The 21,591-nt window shown below is 49.8% G+C and overlaps 30 non-coding genes across 30 annotated transcripts; 15 read left to right on the top strand and 15 right to left on the bottom strand.

Moving 5' to 3' along the window:
* Positions 1-347: 347 nt before the first annotated feature.
* Positions 348-419, top strand: trnae-cuc (transfer RNA glutamic acid (anticodon CUC)). Its single transcript has one exon. It is a non-coding gene; the product is annotated as a tRNA-Glu (tRNA).
* Positions 420-1,552: 1,133 nt separating this feature from the next.
* On the bottom strand, positions 1,553-1,635 carry trnal-cag (transfer RNA leucine (anticodon CAG)). The gene has a single exon. It is a non-coding gene; the product is annotated as a tRNA-Leu (tRNA).
* A 1,124-nt stretch (positions 1,636-2,759) lies between these two features.
* trnam-cau (transfer RNA methionine (anticodon CAU)) lies at positions 2,760-2,833 on the top strand. Its single transcript has one exon. It is a non-coding gene; the product is annotated as a tRNA-Met (tRNA).
* A 92-nt stretch (positions 2,834-2,925) lies between these two features.
* Positions 2,926-2,997, top strand: trnae-cuc (transfer RNA glutamic acid (anticodon CUC)). Its single transcript has one exon. It is a non-coding gene; the product is annotated as a tRNA-Glu (tRNA).
* A 1,133-nt stretch (positions 2,998-4,130) lies between these two features.
* Positions 4,131-4,213, bottom strand: trnal-cag (transfer RNA leucine (anticodon CAG)). Its single transcript has one exon. It is a non-coding gene; the product is annotated as a tRNA-Leu (tRNA).
* Positions 4,214-5,337: 1,124 nt separating this feature from the next.
* trnam-cau (transfer RNA methionine (anticodon CAU)) lies at positions 5,338-5,411 on the top strand. The gene has a single exon. It is a non-coding gene; the product is annotated as a tRNA-Met (tRNA).
* A 92-nt stretch (positions 5,412-5,503) lies between these two features.
* trnae-cuc (transfer RNA glutamic acid (anticodon CUC)) lies at positions 5,504-5,575 on the top strand. The gene has a single exon. It is a non-coding gene; the product is annotated as a tRNA-Glu (tRNA).
* Positions 5,576-5,843: 268 nt separating this feature from the next.
* trnar-acg (transfer RNA arginine (anticodon ACG)) lies at positions 5,844-5,916 on the bottom strand. Its single transcript has one exon. It is a non-coding gene; the product is annotated as a tRNA-Arg (tRNA).
* A 792-nt stretch (positions 5,917-6,708) lies between these two features.
* trnal-cag (transfer RNA leucine (anticodon CAG)) lies at positions 6,709-6,791 on the bottom strand. Its single transcript has one exon. It is a non-coding gene; the product is annotated as a tRNA-Leu (tRNA).
* A 1,123-nt stretch (positions 6,792-7,914) lies between these two features.
* trnam-cau (transfer RNA methionine (anticodon CAU)) lies at positions 7,915-7,988 on the top strand. Its single transcript has one exon. It is a non-coding gene; the product is annotated as a tRNA-Met (tRNA).
* Positions 7,989-8,080: 92 nt separating this feature from the next.
* On the top strand, positions 8,081-8,152 carry trnae-cuc (transfer RNA glutamic acid (anticodon CUC)). Its single transcript has one exon. It is a non-coding gene; the product is annotated as a tRNA-Glu (tRNA).
* Positions 8,153-8,420: 268 nt separating this feature from the next.
* Positions 8,421-8,493, bottom strand: trnar-acg (transfer RNA arginine (anticodon ACG)). The gene has a single exon. It is a non-coding gene; the product is annotated as a tRNA-Arg (tRNA).
* A 792-nt stretch (positions 8,494-9,285) lies between these two features.
* On the bottom strand, positions 9,286-9,368 carry trnal-cag (transfer RNA leucine (anticodon CAG)). The gene has a single exon. It is a non-coding gene; the product is annotated as a tRNA-Leu (tRNA).
* Positions 9,369-10,491: 1,123 nt separating this feature from the next.
* Positions 10,492-10,565, top strand: trnam-cau (transfer RNA methionine (anticodon CAU)). Its single transcript has one exon. It is a non-coding gene; the product is annotated as a tRNA-Met (tRNA).
* Positions 10,566-10,657: 92 nt separating this feature from the next.
* On the top strand, positions 10,658-10,729 carry trnae-cuc (transfer RNA glutamic acid (anticodon CUC)). Its single transcript has one exon. It is a non-coding gene; the product is annotated as a tRNA-Glu (tRNA).
* Positions 10,730-10,997: 268 nt separating this feature from the next.
* Positions 10,998-11,070, bottom strand: trnar-acg (transfer RNA arginine (anticodon ACG)). The gene has a single exon. It is a non-coding gene; the product is annotated as a tRNA-Arg (tRNA).
* Positions 11,071-11,862: 792 nt separating this feature from the next.
* On the bottom strand, positions 11,863-11,945 carry trnal-cag (transfer RNA leucine (anticodon CAG)). The gene has a single exon. It is a non-coding gene; the product is annotated as a tRNA-Leu (tRNA).
* Positions 11,946-13,068: 1,123 nt separating this feature from the next.
* Positions 13,069-13,142, top strand: trnam-cau (transfer RNA methionine (anticodon CAU)). Its single transcript has one exon. It is a non-coding gene; the product is annotated as a tRNA-Met (tRNA).
* A 92-nt stretch (positions 13,143-13,234) lies between these two features.
* On the top strand, positions 13,235-13,306 carry trnae-cuc (transfer RNA glutamic acid (anticodon CUC)). Its single transcript has one exon. It is a non-coding gene; the product is annotated as a tRNA-Glu (tRNA).
* Positions 13,307-13,574: 268 nt separating this feature from the next.
* On the bottom strand, positions 13,575-13,647 carry trnar-acg (transfer RNA arginine (anticodon ACG)). Its single transcript has one exon. It is a non-coding gene; the product is annotated as a tRNA-Arg (tRNA).
* Positions 13,648-14,439: 792 nt separating this feature from the next.
* Positions 14,440-14,522, bottom strand: trnal-cag (transfer RNA leucine (anticodon CAG)). The gene has a single exon. It is a non-coding gene; the product is annotated as a tRNA-Leu (tRNA).
* Positions 14,523-15,646: 1,124 nt separating this feature from the next.
* trnam-cau (transfer RNA methionine (anticodon CAU)) lies at positions 15,647-15,720 on the top strand. The gene has a single exon. It is a non-coding gene; the product is annotated as a tRNA-Met (tRNA).
* A 92-nt stretch (positions 15,721-15,812) lies between these two features.
* trnae-cuc (transfer RNA glutamic acid (anticodon CUC)) lies at positions 15,813-15,884 on the top strand. Its single transcript has one exon. It is a non-coding gene; the product is annotated as a tRNA-Glu (tRNA).
* A 268-nt stretch (positions 15,885-16,152) lies between these two features.
* Positions 16,153-16,225, bottom strand: trnar-acg (transfer RNA arginine (anticodon ACG)). Its single transcript has one exon. It is a non-coding gene; the product is annotated as a tRNA-Arg (tRNA).
* Positions 16,226-17,017: 792 nt separating this feature from the next.
* Positions 17,018-17,100, bottom strand: trnal-cag (transfer RNA leucine (anticodon CAG)). The gene has a single exon. It is a non-coding gene; the product is annotated as a tRNA-Leu (tRNA).
* Positions 17,101-18,224: 1,124 nt separating this feature from the next.
* trnam-cau (transfer RNA methionine (anticodon CAU)) lies at positions 18,225-18,298 on the top strand. The gene has a single exon. It is a non-coding gene; the product is annotated as a tRNA-Met (tRNA).
* A 432-nt stretch (positions 18,299-18,730) lies between these two features.
* Positions 18,731-18,803, bottom strand: trnar-acg (transfer RNA arginine (anticodon ACG)). Its single transcript has one exon. It is a non-coding gene; the product is annotated as a tRNA-Arg (tRNA).
* A 792-nt stretch (positions 18,804-19,595) lies between these two features.
* On the bottom strand, positions 19,596-19,678 carry trnal-cag (transfer RNA leucine (anticodon CAG)). Its single transcript has one exon. It is a non-coding gene; the product is annotated as a tRNA-Leu (tRNA).
* Positions 19,679-20,802: 1,124 nt separating this feature from the next.
* Positions 20,803-20,876, top strand: trnam-cau (transfer RNA methionine (anticodon CAU)). The gene has a single exon. It is a non-coding gene; the product is annotated as a tRNA-Met (tRNA).
* Positions 20,877-21,308: 432 nt separating this feature from the next.
* Positions 21,309-21,381, bottom strand: trnar-acg (transfer RNA arginine (anticodon ACG)). Its single transcript has one exon. It is a non-coding gene; the product is annotated as a tRNA-Arg (tRNA).
* Positions 21,382-21,591: the final 210 nt, after the last annotated feature.

The raw sequence follows: 21,591 nt of genomic DNA, 5'->3' as shown, positions 1-21,591 counted from the left end.
GGTTCGCAGTTGCCTTCTAATGTAGACAACAGTTAACCATACGGCGGCGACATCCTTAAAAGAACCGGTGGCGTTGTGTCTCGAGCACACAAGGCAAACAAGAGATTCTTCAAGAGGTGAGTGCGAAGTACAGTTTACTGCCACAGGCAATGGCCGCAGAGCTTTTACTTTAACAGACTCTAATACGTTGGCGCAGTTAGGCAGCGCGTCAGTCTCATAATCTGAAGGTCGTGAGTTCGAGCCTCACACGGGGCAGGGTGCCCTTTTGTCGACTAGTTTGAGACTTTAGCCCCGTTTTCCTTCCGCACAGTGTGCCAGGCATCCACGGCCTGAAGGCCAGCGTGTCCTCCCTGGTGGTCTAGTGGCTAGGATTCGGCGCTCTCACCGCCGCGGCCCGGGTTCGATTCCCGGTCAGGGAACGCTCTTTTGACGTGCGCTTGCCTTTTTCACCGGCCGGGTTATGCGCAACGCTGGCTTCGAAGGCAAGGATCGCAGCACCTCCAAGAGGCAAAGCTTCACTGCCTCCGGCCCATCGACCTAAGGTTGGACGGCTAAATTGCCTGCCTGCAGTCCTGCGCTCCGCCATCTGAGCAATCAGAGCCTGGTGTGCGTCCTCTGCTCTACTGAGGCATGTTGACGCAGGACAGCAGACACCCAACGTGTGGGAGGAAGGAGTAAAAACAGGATCGAGCCAGCCAGGAGTCGAACCTAGAATCTTCTGATCCGTAGTCAGACGCATTATCCATTGCGCCACTGGCCCAACGCCAGAAACCAGGGAAGTCATGCTTGGAGAAGACAGCTGGATTCTGGAGGCCAGCTGCAAAACTTCATTATTAAATATTAATCCGGTTTTACTCTGCCATCATTAAATCCATTATTACACAATCAATAATTATATGGTTCCCTGCTGCAGCAGCCAAGGACAAGGCCAAGCTGCAGCGGGTGATCCGCTCGGCAGAGAGAGTGATCAACACCTCTCTACCTTCTCTGGAATCCCTTCACAACCTCAGGGCTGTGAGAAGGGCAAGAAAAATTATGTCTGACCCATCTCATCCAGGCTGTACCATGTTTCAGCTGCTCCCTTCAGGTAGAAGGCTTCGGCTCCCGAGAACTGCAAAATCCCGGCATCGCCTGAGCTTCTTTCCCACGGCCGCCTGGCTGCTTAATGACAGTTCAATTCCTTTTCAGGACTGAATGCACTGTTTGCACTTTATTGTTTCTATTACTCCTACTTTTATCATTCAGTATTAGTGTAAGTATCATTATTACTCTTAGCACCTTCCATTCACCTTCCATATGACTGTGTATTGTCATATCTTGTTCTGTCTTAATGTTTCGTTTGCCACATTACATCCATGCGTGACTGGCTGTAAAGAATTCCAATTGTGTTTGACACTATATTGCAATAAATTGAACCTTGAACCTTCATCTCTACCAAAATGGGAAACCGGGTCGTCCCCCGCGTGTCTGTCTCCTGGCGTCTTTGAAAAGGACGCTCCCTCGGAAGAAAGCGCGATACACAGCACGGGTGGCTACAACAAAGGCAACAGAATGTCAGAAGTGGGATTCGAACCCACGCCTCCAGAGGAGACTGCGACCTGAACGCAGCGCCTTAGACCGCTCGGCCATCCTGACCACCCCAGCTGGCCAGAGCGAGTCAATTGCGCTCCTCAGCGAATGTGCCGGTGTAACTTTTGGAATGACTCACGATTTTATTGCCTTCATGCAGCTCATCTTTAATTCTTATTTATTTCTTCACAAACGCCTTGAAATAGTGACGAATGTGGATTTTTCGAAATGAGGAACAATGTGCCCGAAGCCTTTCATTTGCCAAAAGCACACGCAGCCCGTCTCCATATGCCCTGTAACGGATGCTGTCAAAGTGGTTTTGCATTCAATGATCCTTTCCCCCTTGATCATACTGTTTTAGAACAGGGTCACAAAACGGAATCGCCATTCTCAGACCCTGCTCGTTCTACTTGAACGCGCAATGAAAATACTTGATCAAATGCGGATGGACGCCGGCATTGCAATTTAGCGAAAAAGCGCCATCTCTGTACGTCTCAGGGCCTTTTTATGGTTCGCAGTTGCCTTCTAATGTAGACAACAGTTAACCATACGGCGGCGACATCCTTAAAAGAACCGGTGGCGTTGTGTCTCGAGCACACAAGGCAAACAAGAGATTCTTCAAGAGGTGAGTGCGAAGTACAGTTTACTGCCACAGGCAATGGCCGCAGAGCTTTTACTTTAACAGACTCTAATACGTGGAACACGTCACCAACTTACATAGGACAGTCTTTCAACTTTAGCACAATTTAAGTTTTTCTACTAGATAATGAGGCTAAAGACGAGCCAAACACGTGATCACTGAATAACTGGGACTTTGCATTGTGGATATGTAACGTTATTCCATTAATCTGTCAGCTGTGTCAAATGTGTCAAATGTAAGTGTTTATTTATAATGGGTTTTATCTAGCCTGAGAGCATGTGCGCCAAGATCGTCCAGCAACGGCAGGCGTGCCATTCTCGACACCATTTAAAAGACGATAGGAATCCTGGGCATGACATAGCCCCTCTGTGTCTCCTTGAAGTTGTTTCTGTACGTGTAACATTTTAAGAACCTGAAGGTCCTCAGTGTGGGTAGCCAGAGTGCAAGAAGCCCAGTCGTGCTCTCCTCGCAAGAGTTTCCTCGCTGGTGGCGCACAAAATGCCACGCAACCAGACGCAAGGGGCCACCCAGGAGCCGCCGGTCTGGGCGTGCCTCGTTGGCGCAGTTAGGCAGCGCGTCAGTCTCATAATCTGAAGGTCGTGAGTTCGAGCCTCACACGGGGCAGGGTGCCCTTTTGTCGACTAGTTTGAGACTTTAGCCCCGTTTTCCTTCCGCACAGTGTGCCAGGCATCCACGGCCTGAAGGCCAGCGTGTCCTCCCTGGTGGTCTAGTGGCTAGGATTCGGCGCTCTCACCGCCGCGGCCCGGGTTCGATTCCCGGTCAGGGAACGCTCTTTTGACGTGCGCTTGCCTTTTTCACCGGCCGGGTTATGCGCAACGCTGGCTTCGAAGGCAAGGATCGCAGCACCTCCAAGAGGCAAAGCTTCACTGCCTCCGGCCCATCGACCTAAGGTTGGACGGCTAAATTGCCTGCCTGCAGTCCTGCGCTCCGCCATCTGAGCAATCAGAGCCTGGTGTGCGTCCTCTGCTCTACTGAGGCATGTTGACGCAGGACAGCAGACACCCAACGTGTGGGAGGAAGGAGTAAAAACAGGATCGAGCCAGCCAGGAGTCGAACCTAGAATCTTCTGATCCGTAGTCAGACGCATTATCCATTGCGCCACTGGCCCAACGCCAGAAACCAGGGAAGTCATGCTTGGAGAAGACAGCTGGATTCTGGAGGCCAGCTGCAAAACTTCATTATTAAATATTAATCCGGTTTTACTCTGCCATCATTAAATCCATTATTACACAATCAATAATTATATGGTTCCCTGCTGCAGCAGCCAAGGACAAGGCCAAGCTGCAGCGGGTGATCCGCTCGGCAGAGAGAGTGATCAACACCTCTCTACCTTCTCTGGAATCCCTTCACAACCTCAGGGCTGTGAGAAGGGCAAGAAAAATTATGTCTGACCCATCTCATCCAGGCTGTACCATGTTTCAGCTGCTCCCTTCAGGTAGAAGGCTTCGGCTCCCGAGAACTGCAAAATCCCGGCATCGCCTGAGCTTCTTTCCCACGGCCGCCTGGCTGCTTAATGACAGTTCAATTCCTTTTCAGGACTGAATGCACTGTTTGCACTTTATTGTTTCTATTACTCCTACTTTTATCATTCAGTATTAGTGTAAGTATCATTATTACTCTTAGCACCTTCCATTCACCTTCCATATGACTGTGTATTGTCATATCTTGTTCTGTCTTAATGTTTCGTTTGCCACATTACATCCATGCGTGACTGGCTGTAAAGAATTCCAATTGTGTTTGACACTATATTGCAATAAATTGAACCTTGAACCTTCATCTCTACCAAAATGGGAAACCGGGTCGTCCCCCGCGTGCCTGTCTCCTGGCGTCTTTGAAAAGGACGCTCCCTCGGAAGAAAGCGCGATACACAGCACGGGTGGCTACAACAAAGGCAACAGAATGTCAGAAGTGGGATTCGAACCCACGCCTCCAGAGGAGACTGCGACCTGAACGCAGCGCCTTAGACCGCTCGGCCATCCTGACCACCCCAGCTGGCCCGAGCGAGTCGATTGCGCTCCTCAGCGAATGTGCCGGTGTAACTTTTGGAATGACTCACGATTTTATTGCCTTCATGCAGCTCATCTTTAATTCTTATTTATTTCTTCACAAACGCCTTGAAATAGTGACGAATGTGGATTTTTCGAAATGAGGAACAATGTGCCCGAAGCCTTTCATTTGCCAAAAGCACACACAGCCCGTCTCCATATGCCCTGTAACGGATGCTGTCAAAGTGGTTTTGCATTCAATGATCCTTTCCCGCCTGATCATACTGTTTTAGAACAGGGTCACAAAAAGGAATCGCCATTCTCAGACCCTGCTCGTTCTACTTGAACGCGCAATGAAAATACTTGATCAAATGCGGATGGACGCCGGCATTGCAATTTAGCGAAAAAGCGCCATCTCTGTACGTCTCAGGGCCTTTTTATGGTTCGCAGTTGCCTTCTAATGTAGACAACAGTTAACCATACGGCGGCGACATCCTTAAAAGAACCGGTGGCGTTGTGTCTCGAGCACACAAGGCAAACAAGAGATTCTTCAAGAGGTGAGTGCGAAGTACAGTTTACTGCCACAGGCAATGGCCGCAGAGCTTTTACTTTAACAGACTCTAATACGTGGAACACGTCACCAACTTACATAGGACAGTCTTTCAACTTTAGCACAATTTAAGTTTTTCTACTAGATAATGAGGCTAAAGACGAGCCAAACACGTGATCACTGAATAACTGGGACTTTGCATTGTGGATATGTAACGTTATTCCATTAATCTGTCAGCTGTGTCAAATGTGTCAAATGTAAGTGTTTATTTATAATGGGTTTTATCTAGCCTGAGAGCATGTGCGCCAAGATCGTCCAGCAACGGCAGGCGTGCCATTCTCGACACCATTTAAAAGACGATAGGAATCCTGGGCATGACATAGCCTCTCTGTGTCTCCTTGAAGTTGTTTCTGTACGTGTAACATATTAAGAACCTGAAGGTCCTCAGTGTGGGTAGCCAGAGTGCAAGAAGCCCAGTCGTGCTCTCCTCGCAGGAGTTTCCTCGCTGGTGGCGCACAAAATGCCACGCAACCAGACGCAAGGGGCCACCCAGGAGCCGCCGGTCTGGGCGTGCCTCGTTGGCGCAGTTAGGCAGCGCGTCAGTCTCATAATCTGAAGGTCGTGAGTTCGAGCCTCACACGGGGCAGGGTGCCCTTTTGTCGACTAGTTTGAGACTTTAGCCCCGTTTTCCTTCCGCACAGTGTGCCAGGCATCCACGGCCTGAAGGCCAGCGTGTCCTCCCTGGTGGTCTAGTGGCTAGGATTCGGCGCTCTCACCGCCGCGGCCCGGGTTCGATTCCCGGTCAGGGAACGCTCTTTTGACGTGCGCTTGCCTTTTTCACCGGCCGGGTTATGCGCAACGCTGGCTTCGAAGGCAAGGATCGCAGCACCTCCAAGAGGCAAAGCTTCACTGCCTCCGGCCCATCGACCTAAGGTTGGACGGCTAAATTGCCTGCCTGCAGTCCTGCGCTCCGCCATCTGAGCAATCAGAGCCTGGTGTGCGTCCTCTGCTCTACTGAGGCATGTTGACGCAGGACAGCAGACACCCAACGTGTGGGAGGAAGGAGTAAAAACAGGATCGAGCCAGCCAGGAGTCGAACCTAGAATCTTCTGATCCGTAGTCAGACGCGTTATCCATTGCGCCACTGGCCCAACGCCAGAAACCAGGGAAGTCATGCTTGGAGAAGACAGCTGGATTCTGGAGGCCAGCTGCAAAACTTCATTATTAAATATTAATCCGGTTTTACTCTGCCATCATTAAATCCATTATTACACAATCAATAATTACATGGTTCCCTGCTGCAGCAGCCAAGGACAAGGCCAAGCTGCAGCGGGTGATCCGCTCGGCAGAGAGAGTGATCAACACCTCTCTACCTTCTCTGGAATCCCTTCACAACCTCAGGGCTGTGAGAAGGGCAAGAAAAATTATGTCTGACCCATCTCATCCAGGCTGTACCATGTTTCAGCTGCTCCCTTCAGGTAGAAGGCTTCGGCTCCCGAGAACTGCAAAATCCCGGCATCGCCTGAGCTTCTTTCCCACGGCCGCCTGGCTGCTTAATGACAGTTCAATTCCTTTTCAGGACTGAATGCACTGTTTGCACTTTATTGTTTCTATTACTCCTACTTTTATCATTCAGTATTAGTGTAAGTATCATTATTACTCTTAGCACCTTCCATTCACCTTCCATATGACTGTGTATTGTCATATCTTGTTCTGTCTTAATGTTTCGTTTGCCACATTACATCCATGCGTGACTGGCTGTAAAGAATTCCAATTGTGTTTGACACTATATTGCAATAAATTGAACCTTGAACCTTCATCTCTACCAAAATGGGAAACCGGGTCGTCCCCCGCGTGCCTGTCTCCTGGCGTCTTTGAAAAGGACGCTCCCTCGGAAGAAAGCGCGATACACAGCACGGGTGGCTACAACAGAGGCAACAGAATGTCAGAAGTGGGATTCGAACCCACGCCTCCAGAGGAGACTGCGACCTGAACGCAGCGCCTTAGACCGCTCGGCCATCCTGACCACCCCAGCTGGCCCGAGCGAGTCGATTGCGCTCCTCAGCGAATGTGCCGGTGTAACTTTTGGAATGACTCACGATTTTATTGCCTTCATGCAGCTCATCTTTAATTCTTATTTATTTCTTCACAAACGCCTTGAAATAGTGACGAATGTGGATTTTTCGAAATGAGGAACAATGTGCCCGAAGCCTTTCATTTGCCAAAAGCACACGCAGCCGTCTCCATATGCCCTGTAACGGATGCTGTCAAAGTGGTTTTGCATTCAATGATCCTTTCCCGCCTGATCATACTGTTTTAGAACAGGGTCACAAAAAGGAATTGCCATTCTCAGACCCTGCTCGTTCTACTTGAACACGCAATGAAAATACTTGATCAAATGCGGATGGACGCCGGCATTGCAATTTAGCGAAAAAGCGCCATCTCTGTACGTCTCAGGGCCTTTTTATGGTTCGCAGTTGCCTTCTAATGTAGACAACAGTTAACCATACGGCGGCGACATCCTTAAAAGAACCGGTGGCATTGTGTCTCGAGCACACAAGGCAAACAAGAGATTCTTCAAGAGGTGAGTGCGAAGTACAGTTTACTGCCACAGGCAATGGCCGCAGAGCTTTTACTTTAACAGACTCTAATACGTGGAACACGTCACCAACTTACATAGGACAGTCTTTCAACTTTAGCACAATTTAAGTTTTTCTACTAGATAATGAGGCTAAAGACGAGCCAAACACGTGATCACTGAATAACTGGGACTTTGCATTGTGGATATGTAACGTTATTCCATTAATCTGTCAGCTGTGTCAAATGTGTCAAATGTAAGTGTTTATTTATAATGGGTTTTATCTAGCCTGAGAGCATGTGCGCCAAGATCGTCCAGCAACGGCAGGCGTGCCATTCTCGACACCATTTAAAAGACGATAGGAATCCTGGGCATGACATAGCCCCTCTGTGTCTCCTTGAAGTTGTTTCTGTACGTGTAACATATTAAGAACGAGAAGGTCCTCAGTGTGGGTAGCCAGAGTGCAAAAAGCCCAGTCGTGCTCTCCTCGCAGGAGTTTCCTCGCTGGTGGCGCACAAAATGCCACGCAACCAGACGCAAGGGGCCACCCGGGAGCCGTCGGTCTGGGCGTGCCTCGTTGGCGCAGTTAGGCAGCGCGTCAGTCTCATAATCTGAAGGTCGTGAGTTCGAGCCTCACACGGGGCAGGGTGCCCTTTTGTCGACTAGTTTGAGACTTTAGCCCCGTTTTCCTTCCGCACAGTGTGCCAGGCATCCACGGCCTGAAGGCCAGCGTGTCCTCCCTGGTGGTCTAGTGGCTAGGATTCGGCGCTCTCACCGCCGCGGCCCGGGTTCGATTCCCGGTCAGGGAACGCTCTTTTGACGTGCGCTTGCCTTTTTCACCGGCCGGGTTATGCGCAACGCTGGCTTCGAAGGCAAGGATCGCAGCACCTCCAAGAGGCAAAGCTTCACTGCCTCCGGCCCATCGACCTAAGGTTGGACGGCTAAATTGCCTGCCTGCAGTCCTGCGCTCCGCCATCTGAGCAATCAGAGCCTGGTGTGCGTCCTCTGCTCTACTGAGGCATGTTGACGCAGGACAGCAGACACCCAACGTGTGGGAGGAAGGAGTAAAAACAGGATCGAGCCAGCCAGGAGTCGAACCTAGAATCTTCTGATCCGTAGTCAGACGCGTTATCCATTGCGCCACTGGCCCAACGCCAGAAACCAGGGAAGTCATGCTTGGAGAAGACAGCTGGATTCTGGAGGCCAGCTGCAAAACTTCATTATTAAATATTAATCCGGTTTTACTCTGCCATCATTAAATCCATTATTACACAATCAATAATTACATGGTTCCCTGCTGCAGCAGCCAAGGACAAGGCCAAGCTGCAGCGGGTGATCCGCTCGGCAGAGAGAGTGATCAACACCTCTCTACCTTCTCTGGAATCCCTTCACAACCTCAGGGCTGTGAGAAGGGCAAGAAAAATTATGTCTGACCCATCTCATCCAGGCTGTACCATGTTTCAGCTGCTCCCTTCAGGTAGAAGGCTTCGGCTCCCGAGAACTGCAAAATCCCGGCATCGCCTGAGCTTCTTTCCCACGGCCGCCTGGCTGCTTAATGACAGTTCAATTCCTTTTCAGGACTGAATGCACTGTTTGCACTTTATTGTTTCTATTACTCCTACTTTTATCATTCAGTATTAGTGTAAGTATCATTATTACTCTTAGCACCTTCCATTCACCTTCCATATGACTGTGTATTGTCATATCTTGTTCTGTCTTAATGTTTCGTTTGCCACATTACATCCATGCGTGACTGGCTGTAAAGAATTCCAATTGTGTTTGACACTATATTGCAATAAATTGAACCTTGAACCTTCATCTCTACCAAAATGGGAAACCGGGTCGTCCCCCGCGTGCCTGTCTCCTGGCGTCTTTGAAAAGGACGCTCCCTCGGAAGAAAGCGCGATACACAGCACGGGTGGCTACAACAAAGGCAACAGAATGTCAGAAGTGGGATTCGAACCCACGCCTCCAGAGGAGACTGCGACCTGAACGCAGCGCCTTAGACCGCTCGGCCATCCTGACCACCCCAGCTGGCCCGAGCGAGTCGATTGCGCTCCTCAGCGAATGTGCCGGTGTAACTTTTGGAATGACTCACGATTTTATTGCCTTCATGCAGCTCATCTTTAATTCTTATTTATTTCTTCACAAACGCCTTGAAATAGTGACGAATGTGGATTTTTCGAAATGAGGAACAATGTGCCCGAAGCCTTTCATTTGCCAAAAGCACACGCAGCCGTCTCCATATGCCCTGTAACGGATGCTGTCAAAGTGGTTTTGCATTCAATGATCCTTTCCCGCCTGATCATACTGTTTTAGAACAGGGTCACAAAAAGGAATTGCCATTCTCAGACCCTGCTCGTTCTACTTGAACACGCAATGAAAATACTTGATCAAATGCGGATGGACGCCGGCATTGCAATTTAGCGAAAAAGCGCCATCTCTGTACGTCTCAGGGCCTTTTTATGGTTCGCAGTTGCCTTCTAATGTAGACAACAGTTAACCATACGGCGGCGACATCCTTAAAAGAACCGGTGGCATTGTGTCTCGAGCACACAAGGCAAACAAGAGATTCTTCAAGAGGTGAGTGCGAAGTACAGTTTACTGCCACAGGCAATGGCCGCAGAGCTTTTACTTTAACAGACTCTAATACGTGGAACACGTCACCAACTTACATAGGACAGTCTTTCAACTTTAGCACAATTTAAGTTTTTCTACTAGATAATGAGGCTAAAGACGAGCCAAACACGTGATCACTGAATAACTGGGACTTTGCATTGTGGATATGTAACGTTATTCCATTAATCTGTCAGCTGTGTCAAATGTGTCAAATGTAAGTGTTTATTTATAATGGGTTTTATCTAGCCTGAGAGCATGTGCGCCAAGATCGTCCAGCAACGGCAGGCGTGCCATTCTCGACACCATTTAAAAGACGATAGGAATCCTGGGCATGACATAGCCCCTCTGTGTCTCCTTGAAGTTGTTTCTGTACGTGTAACATATTAAGAACGAGAAGGTCCTCAGTGTGGGTAGCCAGAGTGCAAGAAGCCCAGTCGTGCTCTCCTCGCAGGAGTTTCCTCGCTGGTGGCGCACAAAATGCCACGCAACCAGACGCAAGGGGCCACCCAGGAGCCGTCGGTCTGGGCGTGCCTCGTTGGCGCAGTTAGGCAGCGCGTCAGTCTCATAATCTGAAGGTCGTGAGTTCGAGCCTCACACGGGGCAGGGTGCCCTTTTGTCGACTAGTTTGAGACTTTAGCCCCGTTTTCCTTCCGCACAGTGTGCCAGGCATCCACGGCCTGAAGGCCAGCGTGTCCTCCCTGGTGGTCTAGTGGCTAGGATTCGGCGCTCTCACCGCCGCGGCCCGGGTTCGATTCCCGGTCAGGGAACGCTCTTTTGACGTGCGCTTGCCTTTTTCACCGGCCGGGTTATGCGCAACGCTGGCTTCGAAGGCAAGGATCGCAGCACCTCCAAGAGGCAAAGCTTCACTGCCTCCGGCCCATCGACCTAAGGTTGGACGGCTAAATTGCCTGCCTGCAGTCCTGCGCTCCGCCATCTGAGCAATCAGAGCCTGGTGTGCGTCCTCTGCTCTACTGAGGCATGTTGACGCAGGACAGCAGACACCCAACGTGTGGGAGGAAGGAGTAAAAACAGGATCGAGCCAGCCAGGAGTCGAACCTAGAATCTTCTGATCCGTAGTCAGACGCGTTATCCATTGCGCCACTGGCCCAACGCCAGAAACCAGGGAAGTCATGCTTGGAGAAGACAGCTGGATTCTGGAGGCCAGCTGCAAAACTTCATTATTAAATATTAATCCGGTTTTACTCTGCCATCATTAAATCCATTATTACACAATCAATAATTACATGGTTCCCTGCTGCAGCAGCCAAGGACAAGGCCAAGCTGCAGCGGGTGATCCGCTCGGCAGAGAGAGTGATCAACACCTCTCTACCTTCTCTGGAATCCCTTCACAACCTCAGGGCTGTGAGAAGGGCAAGAAAAATTATGTCTGACCCATCTCATCCAGGCTGTACCATGTTTCAGCTGCTCCCTTCAGGTAGAAGGCTTCGGCTCCCGAGAACTGCAAAATCCCGGCATCGCCTGAGCTTCTTTCCCACGGCCGCCTGGCTGCTTAATGACAGTTCAATTCCTTTTCAGGACTGAATGCACTGTTTGCACTTTATTGTTTCTATTACTCCTACTTTTATCATTCAGTATTAGTGTAAGTATCATTATTACTCTTAGCACCTTCCATTCACCTTCCATATGACTGTGTATTGTCATATCTTGTTCTGTCTTAATGTTTCGTTTGCCACATTACATCCATGCGTGACTGGCTGTAAAGAATTCCAATTGTGTTTGACACTATATTGCAATAAATTGAACCTTGAACCTTCATCTCTACCAAAATGGGAAACCGGGTCGTCCCCCGCGTGCCTGTCTCCTGGCGTCTTTGAAAAGGACGCTCCCTCGGAAGAAAGCGCGATACACAGCACGGGTGGCTACAACAAAGGCAACAGAATGTCAGAAGTGGGATTCGAACCCACGCCTCCAGAGGAGACTGCGACCTGAACGCAGCGCCTTAGACCGCTCGGCCATCCTGACCACCCCAGCTGGCCCGAGCGAGTCGATTGCGCTCCTCAGCGAATGTGCCGGTGTAACTTTTGGAATGACTCACGATTTTATTGCCTTCATGCAGCTCATCTTTAATTCTTATTTATTTCTTCACAAACGCCTTGAAATAGTGACGAATGTGGATTTTTCGAAATGAGGAACAATGTGCCCGAAGCCTTTCATTTGCCAAAAGCACACGCAGCCGTCTCCATATGCCCTGTAACGGATGCTGTCAAAGTGGTTTTGCATTCAATGATCCTTTCCCGCCTGATCATACTGTTTTAGAACAGGGTCACAAAAAGGAATTGCCATTCTCAGACCCTGCTCGTTCTACTTGAACACGCAATGAAAATACTTGATCAAATGCGGATGGACGCCGGCATTGCAATTTAGCGAAAAAGCGCCATCTCTGTACGTCTCAGGGCCTTTTTATGGTTCGCAGTTGCCTTCTAATGTAGACAACAGTTAACCATACGGCGGCGACATCCTTAAAAGAACCGGTGGCATTGTGTCTCGAGCACACAAGGCAAACAAGAGATTCTTCAAGAGGTGAGTGCGAAGTACAGTTTACTGCCACAGGCAATGGCCGCAGAGCTTTTACTTTAACAGACTCTAATACGTGGAACACGTCACCAACTTACATAGGACAGTCTTTCAACTTTAGCACAATTTAAGTTTTTCTACTAGATAATGAGGCTAAAGACGAGCCAAACACGTGATCACTGAATAACTGGGACTTTGCATTGTGGATATGTAACGTTATTCCATTAATCTGTCAGCTGTGTCAAATGTGTCAAATGTAAGTGTTTATTTATAATGGGTTTTATCTAGCCTGAGAGCATGTGCGCCAAGATCGTCCAGCAACGGCAGGCGTGCCATTCTCGACACCATTTAAAAGACGATAGGAATCCTGGGCATGACATAGCCCCTCTGTGTCTCCTTGAAGTTGTTTCTGTACGTGTAACATATTAAGAACGAGAAGGTCCTCAGTGTGGGTAGCCAGAGTGCAAGAAGCCCAGTCGTGCTCTCCTCGCAGGAGTTTCCTCGCTGGTGGCGCACAAAATGCCACGCAACCAGACGCAAGGGGCCACCCAGGAGCCGTCGGTCTGGGCGTGCCTCGTTGGCGCAGTTAGGCAGCGCGTCAGTCTCATAATCTGAAGGTCGTGAGTTCGAGCCTCACACGGGGCAGGGTGCCCTTTTGTCGACTAGTTTGAGACTTTAGCCCCGTTTTCCTTTCGCACAGTGTGCCAGGCATCCACGGCCTGAAGGCCAGCGTGTCCTCCCTGGTGGTCTAGTGGCTAGGATTCGGCGCTCTCACCGCCGCGGCCCGGGTTCGATTCCCGGTCAGGGAACGCTCTTTTGACGTGCGCTTGCCTTTTTCACCGGCCGGGTTATGCGCAACGCTGGCTTCGAAGGCAAGGATCGCAGCACCTCCAAGAGGCAAAGCTTCACTGCCTCCGGCCCATCGACCTAAGGTTGGACGGCTAAATTGCCTGCCTGCAGTCCTGCGCTCCGCCATCTGAGCAATCAGAGCCTGGTGTGCGTCCTCTGCTCTACTGAGGCATGTTGACGCAGGACAGCAGACACCCAACGTGTGGGAGGAAGGAGTAAAAACAGGATCGAGCCAGCCAGGAGTCGAACCTAGAATCTTCTGATCCGTAGTCAGACGCGTTATCCATTGCGCCACTGGCCCAACGCCAGAAACCAGGGAAGTCATGCTTGGAGAAGACAGCTGGATTCTGGAGGCCAGCTGCAAAACTTCATTATTAAATATTAATCCGGTTTTACTCTGCCATCATTAAATCCATTATTACACAATCAATAATTACATGGTTCCCTGCTGCAGCAGCCAAGGACAAGGCCAAGCTGCAGCGGGTGATCCGCTCGGCAGAGAGAGTGATCAACACCTCTCTACCTTCTCTGGAATCCCTTCACAACCTCAGGGCTGTGAGAAGGGCAAGAAAAATTATGTCTGACCCATCTCATCCAGGCTGTACCATGTTTCAGCTGCTCCCTTCAGGTAGAAGGCTTCGGCTCCCGAGAACTGCAAAATCCCGGCATCGCCTGAGCTTCTTTCCCACGGCCGCCTGGCTGCTTAATGACAGTTCAATTCCTTTTCAGGACTGAATGCACTGTTTGCACTTTATTGTTTCTATTACTCCTACTTTTATCATTCAGTATTAGTGTAAGTATCATTATTACTCTTAGCACCTTCCATTCACCTTCCATATGACTGTGTATTGTCATATCTTGTTCTGTCTTAATGTTTCGTTTGCCACATTACATCCATGCGTGACTGGCTGTAAAGAATTCCAATTGTGTTTGACACTATATTGCAATAAATTGAACCTTGAACCTTCATCTCTACCAAAATGGGAAACCGGGTCGTCCCCCGCGTGCCTGTCTCCTGGCGTCTTTGAAAAGGACGCTCCCTCGGAAGAAAGCGCGATACACAGCACGGGTGGCTACAACAAAGGCAAAAGAATGTCAGAAGTGGGATTCGAACCCACGCCTCCAGAGGAGACTGCGACCTGAACGCAGCGCCTTAGACCGCTCGGCCATCCTGACCACCCCAGCTGGCCCGAGCGAGTCGATTGCGCTCCTCAGCGAATGTGCCGGTGTAACTTTTGGAATGACTCACGATTTTATTGCCTTCATGCAGCTCATCTTTAATTCTTATTTATTTCTTCACAAACGCCTTGAAATAGTGACGAATGTGGATTTTTCGAAATGAGGAACAATGTGCCCGAAGCCTTTCATTTGCCAAAAGCACACGCAGCCCGTCTCCATATGCCCTGTAACGGATGCTGTCAAAGTGGTTTTGCATTCAATGATCCTTTCCCCCTTGATCATACTGTTTTAGAACAGGGTCACAAAAAGGAATCGCCATTCTCAGACCCTGCTCGTTCTACTTGAACGCGCAATGAAAATACTTGATCAAATGCGGATGGACGCCGGCATTGCAATTTAGCGAAAAAGCGCCATCTCTGTACGTCTCAGGGCCTTTTTATGGTTCGCAGTTGCCTTCTAATGTAGACAACAGTTAACCATACGGCGGCGACATCCTTAAAAGAACCGGTGGCATTGTGTCTCGAGCACACAAGGCAAACAAGAGATTCTTCAAGAGGTGAGTGCGAAGTACAGTTTACTGCCACAGGCAATGGCCGCAGAGCTTTTACTTTAACAGACTCTAATACGTGGAACACGTCACCAACTTACATAGGACAGTCTTTCAACTTTAGCACAATTTAAGTTTTTCTACTAGATAATGAGGCTAAAGACGAGCCAAACACGTGATCACTGAATAACTGGGACTTTGCATTGTGGATATGTAACGTTATTCCATTAATCTGTCAGCTGTGTCAAATGTGTCAAATGTAAGTGTTTATTTATAATGGGTTTTATCTAGCCTGAGAGCATGTGCGCCAAGATCGTCCAGCAACGGCAGGCGTGCCATTCTCGACACCATTTAAAAGACGATAGGAATCCTGGGCATGACATAGCCCCTCTGTGTCTCCTTGAAGTTGTTTCTGTACGTGTAACATATTAAGAACGAGAAGGTCCTCAGTGTGGGTAGCCAGAGTGCAAGAAGCCCAGTCGTGCTCTCCTCGCAGGAGTTTCCTCGCTGGTGGCGCACAAAATGCCATGCAACCAGACGCAAGGGGCCACCCAGGAGCCGTCGGTCTGGGCGTGCCTCGTTGGCGCAGTTAGGCAGCGCGTCAGTCTCATAATCTGAAGGTCGTGAGTTCGAGCCTCACACGGGGCAGGGTGCCCTTTTGTCGACTTGTTTGAGACTTTAGCCCCGTTTTCCTTCCGCACAGTGTGCCAGGCATCCACGGCCTGAAGGCCAGCGTGTCCTCCCTGGTGGTCTAGTGGCTAGGATTCGGCGCTCTCACCGCCGCGGCCCGGGTTCGATTCCCGGTCAGGGAACGCTCTTTTGACGTGCGCTTGCCTTTTTCACCGGCCGGGTTATGCGCAACGCTGGCTTCGAAGGCAAGGATCGCAGCACCTCCAAGAGGCAAAGCTTCACTGCCTCCGGCCCATCGACCTAAGGTTGGACGGCTAAATTGCCTGCCTGCAGTCCTGCGCTCCGCCATCTGAGCAATCAGAGCCTGGTGTGCGTCCTCTGCTCTACTGAGGCATGTTGACGCAGGACAGCAGACACCCAACGTGTGGGAGGAAGGAGTAAAAACAGGATCGAGCCAGCCAGGAGTCGAACCTAGAATCTTCTGATCCGTAGTCAGACGCGTTATCCATTGCGCCACTGGCCCAACGCCAGAAACCTGGGAAGTCATGCTTGGAGAAGACAGCTGGATTCTGGAGGCCAGCTGCAAAACTTCATTATTAAATATTAATCCGGTTTTACTCTGCCATCATTAAATCCATTATTACACAATCAATAATTACATGGTTCCCTGCTGCAGCAGCCAAGGACAAGGCCAAGCTGCAGCGGGTGATCCGCTCGGCAGAGAGAGTTATCAACACCTCTCTACCTTCTCTGGAATCCCTTCACAACCTCAGGGCTGTGAGAAGGGCAAGAAAAATTATGTCTGACCCATCTCATCCAGGCTGTACCATGTTTCAGCTGCTCCCTTCAGGTAGAAGGCTTCGGCTCCCGAGAACTGCAAAATCCCGGCATCGCCTGAGCTTCTTTCCCACGGCCGCCTGGCTGCTTAATGACAGTTCAATTCCTTTTCAGGACTGAATGCACTGTTTGCACTTTATTGTTTCTATTACTCCTACTTTTATCATTCAGTATTAGTGTAAGTATCATTATTACTCTTAGCACCTTCCATTCACCTTCCATATGACTGTGTATTGTCATATCTTGTTCTGTCTTAATGTTTCGTTTGCCACATTACATCCATGCGTGACTGGCTGTAAAGAATTCCAATTGTGTTTGACACTATATTGCAATAAATTGAACCTTGAACCTTCATCTCTACCAAAATGGGAAACCGGGTCGTCCCCCGCGTGCCTGTCTCCTGGCGTCTTTGAAAAGGACGCTCCCTCGGAAGAAAGCGCGATACACAGCACGGGTGGCTACAACAAAGGCAACAGAATGTCAGAAGTGGGATTCGGACCCACGCCTCCAGAGGAGACTGCGACCTGAACGCAGCGCCTTAGACCGCTCGGCCATCCTGACCACCCCAGCTGGCCCGAGCGAGTCGATTGCGCTCCTCAGCGAATGTGCCGGTGTAACTTTTGGAATGACTCACGATTTTATTGCCTTCATGCAGGTCATCTTTAATTCTTATTTATTTCTTCACAAACGCCTTGAAATAGTGACGAATGTGGATTTTTCGAAATGAGGAACAATGTGCCCGAAGCCTTTCATTTGCCAAAAGCACACGCAGCCCGTCTCCATATGCCCTGTAACGGATGCTGTCAAAGTGGTTTTGCATTCAATGATCCTTTCCCCCTTGATCATACTGTTTTAGAACAGGGTCACAAAAAGGAATCGCCATTCTCAGACCCTGCTCGTTCTACTTGAACGCGCAATGAAAATACTTGATCAAATGCGGATGGACGCCGGCATTGCAATTTAGCGAAAAAGCGCCATCTCTGTACGTCTCAGGGCCTTTTTATGGTTCGCAGTTGCCTTCTAATGTAGACAACAGTTAACCATACGGCGGCGACATCCTTAAAAGAACCGGTGGCATTGTGTCTCGAGCACACAAGGCAAACAAGAGATTCTTCAAGAGGTGAGTGCGAAGTACAGTTTACTGCCACAGGCAATGGCCGCAGAGCTTTTACTTTAACAGACTCTAATACGTGGAACACGTCACCAACTTACATAGGACAGTCTTTCAACTTTAGCACAATTTAAGTTTTTCTACTAGATAATGAGGCTAAAGACAAGCCAAACACGTGATCACTGAATAACTGGGACTTTGCATTGTGGATATGTAACGTTATTCCATTAATCTGTCAGCTGTGTCAAATGTGTCAAATGTAAGTGTTTTTTTATAATGGGTTTTATCTAGCCTGAGAGCATGTGCGCCAAGATCGTCCGGCAACGGCAGGCGTGCCATTCTCGACACCATTTAAAAGACGATAGGAATCCTGGGCATGACATAGCCCCTCTGTGTCTCCTTGAAGTTGTTTCTGTACGTGTAACATATTAAGAACGAGAAGGTCCTCAGTGTGGGTAGCCAGAGTGCAAGAAGCCCAGTCGTGCTCTCCTCGCAGGAGTTTCCTCGCTGGTGCCGCACAAAATGCCACGCAACCAGACGCAAGGGGCCACCCAGGAGCCGTCGGTCTGGGCGTGCCTCGTTGGCGCAGTTAGGCAGCGCGTCAGTCTCATAATCTGAAGGTCGTGAGTTCGAGCCTCACACGGGGCAGGGTGCCCTTTTGTCGACTAGTTTGAGACTTTAGCCCCGTTTTCCTTCCGCACAGTGTGCCAGGCATCCACGGCCTGAAGGCCAGCGTGTCCTCCCTGGTGGTCTAGTGGCTAGGATTCGGCGCTCTCACCGCCGCGGCCCGGGTTCGATTCCCGGTCAGGGAGCGCTCTTTTGACGTGCGCTTGCCTTTTTCACCGGCCGGGTTATGCGCAACGCTGGCTTCGAAGGCAAGGATCGCAGCACCTCCAAGAGGCAAAGCTTCACTGCCTCCGGCCCATCAACCTAAGGTTGGACGGCTAAATTGCCTGCCTGCAGTCCTGCGCTCCGCCATCTGAGCAATCAGAGCCTGGTGTGCGTCCTCTGCTCTACTGAGGCATGTTGACGCAGGACAGCAGACACCCAACGTGTGGGAGGAAGGAGTAAAAACAGGATCGAGCCAGCCAGGAGTCGAACCTAGAATCTTCTGATCCGTAGTCAGACGCGTTATCCATTGCGCCACTGGCCCAACACCAGAAACCTGGGAAGTCATGCTTGGAGAAGACAGCTGGATTCTGGAGGCCAGCTGCAAAACTTCATTATTAAATATTAATCCGGTTTTACTCTGCCATCATTAAATCCATTATTACACAATCAATAATTACATGGTTCCCTGCTGCAGCAGCCAAGGACAAGGCCAAGCTGCAGCGGGTGATCCGCTCGGCAGAGAGAGTGATCAACACCTCTCTACCTTCTCTGGAATCCTTTCACAACCTCAGGGCTGTGAGAAGGGCAAGAAAAATTATGTCTGACCCATCTCATCCAGGCTGTACCATGTTTCAGCTGCTCCCTTCAGGTAGAAGGCTTCGGCTCCCGAGAACTGCAAAATCCCGGCATCGCCTGAGCTTCTTTCCCACGGCCGCCTGGCTGCTTAATGACAGTTCAATTCCTTTTCAGGACTGAATGCACTGTTTGCACTTTATTGTTTCTATTACTCCTACTTTTATCATTCAGTATTAGTGTAAGTATCATTATTACTCTTAGCACCTTCCATTCACCTTCCATATGACTGTGTATTGTCATATCTTGTTCTGTCTTAATGTTTCGTTTGCCACATTACATCCATGCGTGACTGGCTGTAAAGAATTCCAATTGTGTTTGACACTATATTGCAATAAATTGAACCTTGAACCTTCATCTCTACCAAAATGGGAAACCGGGTCGTCCCCCGCGTGCCTGTCTCCTGGCGTCTTTGAAAAGGACACTCCCTCGGAAGAAAGCGCGATACACAGCACGGGTGGCTACAACAAAGGCAACAGAATGTCAGAAGTGGGATTCGAACCCACGCCTCCAGAGGAGACTGCGACCTGAACGCAGCGCCTTAGACCGCTCGGCCATCCTGACCACCCCAGCTGGCCCGAGCGAGTCGATTGCGCTCCTCAGCGAATGTGCCGGTGTAACTTTTGGAATGACTCACGATTTTATTGCCTTCATGCAGCTCATCTTTAATTCTTATTTATTTCTTCACAAACGCCTTGAAATAGTGACGAATGTGGATTTTTCGAAATGAGGAACAATGTGCCCGAAGCCTTTCATTTGCCAAAAGCACACGCAGCCCGTCTCCATATGCCCTGTAACGGATGCTGTCAAAGTGGTTTTGCATTCAATGATCCTTTCCCGCCTGATCATACTGTTTTAGAACAGGGTCACAAAAAGGAATTGCCATTCTCAGACCCTGCTCGTTCTACTTGAACACGCAATGAAAATACTTGATCAAATGCGGATGGACGCCGGCATTGCAATTTAGCGAAAAAGCGCCATCTCTGTACGTCTCAGGGCCTTTTTATGGTTCGCAGTTGCCTTCTAATGTAGACAACAGTTAACCATACGGCGGCGACATCCTTAAAAGAACCGGTGGCATTGTGTCTCGAGCACACAAGGCAAACAAGAGATTCTTCAAGAGGTGAGTGCGAAGTACAGTTTACTGCCACAGGCAATGGCCGCAGAGCTTTTACTTTAACAGACTCTAATACGTGGAACACGTCACCAACTTACATAGGACAGTCTTTCAACTTTAGCACAATTTAAGTTTTTCTACTAGATAATGAGGCTAAAGACGAGCCAAACACGTGATCACTGAATAACTGGGACTTTGCATTGTGGATATGTAACGTTATTCCATTAATCTGTCAGCTGTGTCAAATGTGTCAAATGTAAGTGTTTATTTATAATGGGTTTTATCTAGCCTGAGAGCATGTGCGCCAAGATCGTCCAGCAACGGCAGGCGTGCCATTCTCGACACCATTTAAAAGACGATAGGAATCCTGGGCATGACATAGCCCCTCTGTGTCTCCTTGAAGTTGTTTCTGTACGTGTAACATATTAAGAACGAGAAGGTCCTCAGTGTGGGTAGCCAGAGTGCAAGAAGCCCAGTCGTGCTCTCCTCGCAGGAGTTTCCTCGCTGGTGGCGCACAAAATGCCACGCAACCAGACGCAAGGGGCCACCCAGGAGCCGTCGGTCTGGGCGTGCCTCGTTGGCGCAGTTAGGCAGCGCGTCAGTCTCATAATCTGAAGGTCGTGAGTTCGAGCCTCACACGGGGCAGGGTGCCCTTTTGTCGACTAGTTTGAGACTTTAGCCCCGTTTTCCTTCCGCACAGTGTGCCAGGCATCCACGGCCTGAAGGCCAGCGTGTCCTCCCTGGTGGTCTAGTGGCTAGGATTCGGCGCTCTCACCGCCGCGGCCCGGGTTCAATTCCCGGTCAGGGAACGCTCTTTTGACGTGCGCTTGCCTTTTTCACCGGCCGGGTTATGCGCAACGCTGGCTTCGAAGGCAAGGATCGCAGCACCTCCAAGAGGCAAAGCTTCACTGCCTCCGGCCCATCGACCTAAGGTTGGACGGCTAAATTGCCTGCCTGCAGTCCTGCGCTCCGCCATCTGAGCAATCAGAGCCTGGTGTGCGTCCTCTGCTCTACTGAGGCATGTTGACGCAGGACAGCAGACACCCAACGTGTGGGAGGAAGGAGTAAAAACAGGATCGAGCCAGCCAGGAGTCGAACCTAGAATCTTCTGATCCGTAGTCAGACGCGTTATCCATTGCGCCACTGGCCCAACGCCAGAAACCTGGGAAGTCATGCTTGGAGAAGACAGCTGGATTCTGGAGGCCAGCTGCAAAACTTCATTATTAAATATTAATCCGGTTTTACTCTGCCATCATTAAATCCATTATTACACAATCAATAATTACATGGTTCCCTGCTGCAGCAGCCAAGGACAAGGCCAAGCTGCAGCGGGTGATCCGCTCGGCAGAGAGAGTGATCA

Source organism: Misgurnus anguillicaudatus, chromosome 10 (assembly GCF_027580225.2).
Source record: "Misgurnus anguillicaudatus chromosome 10, ASM2758022v2, whole genome shotgun sequence".
NCBI lineage: Eukaryota > Metazoa > Chordata > Actinopteri > Cypriniformes > Cobitidae > Misgurnus > Misgurnus anguillicaudatus.
The sequence above is the reverse complement of the archived record's forward strand: the minus strand, read 5'-3'. Positions and strand labels throughout refer to the sequence as shown.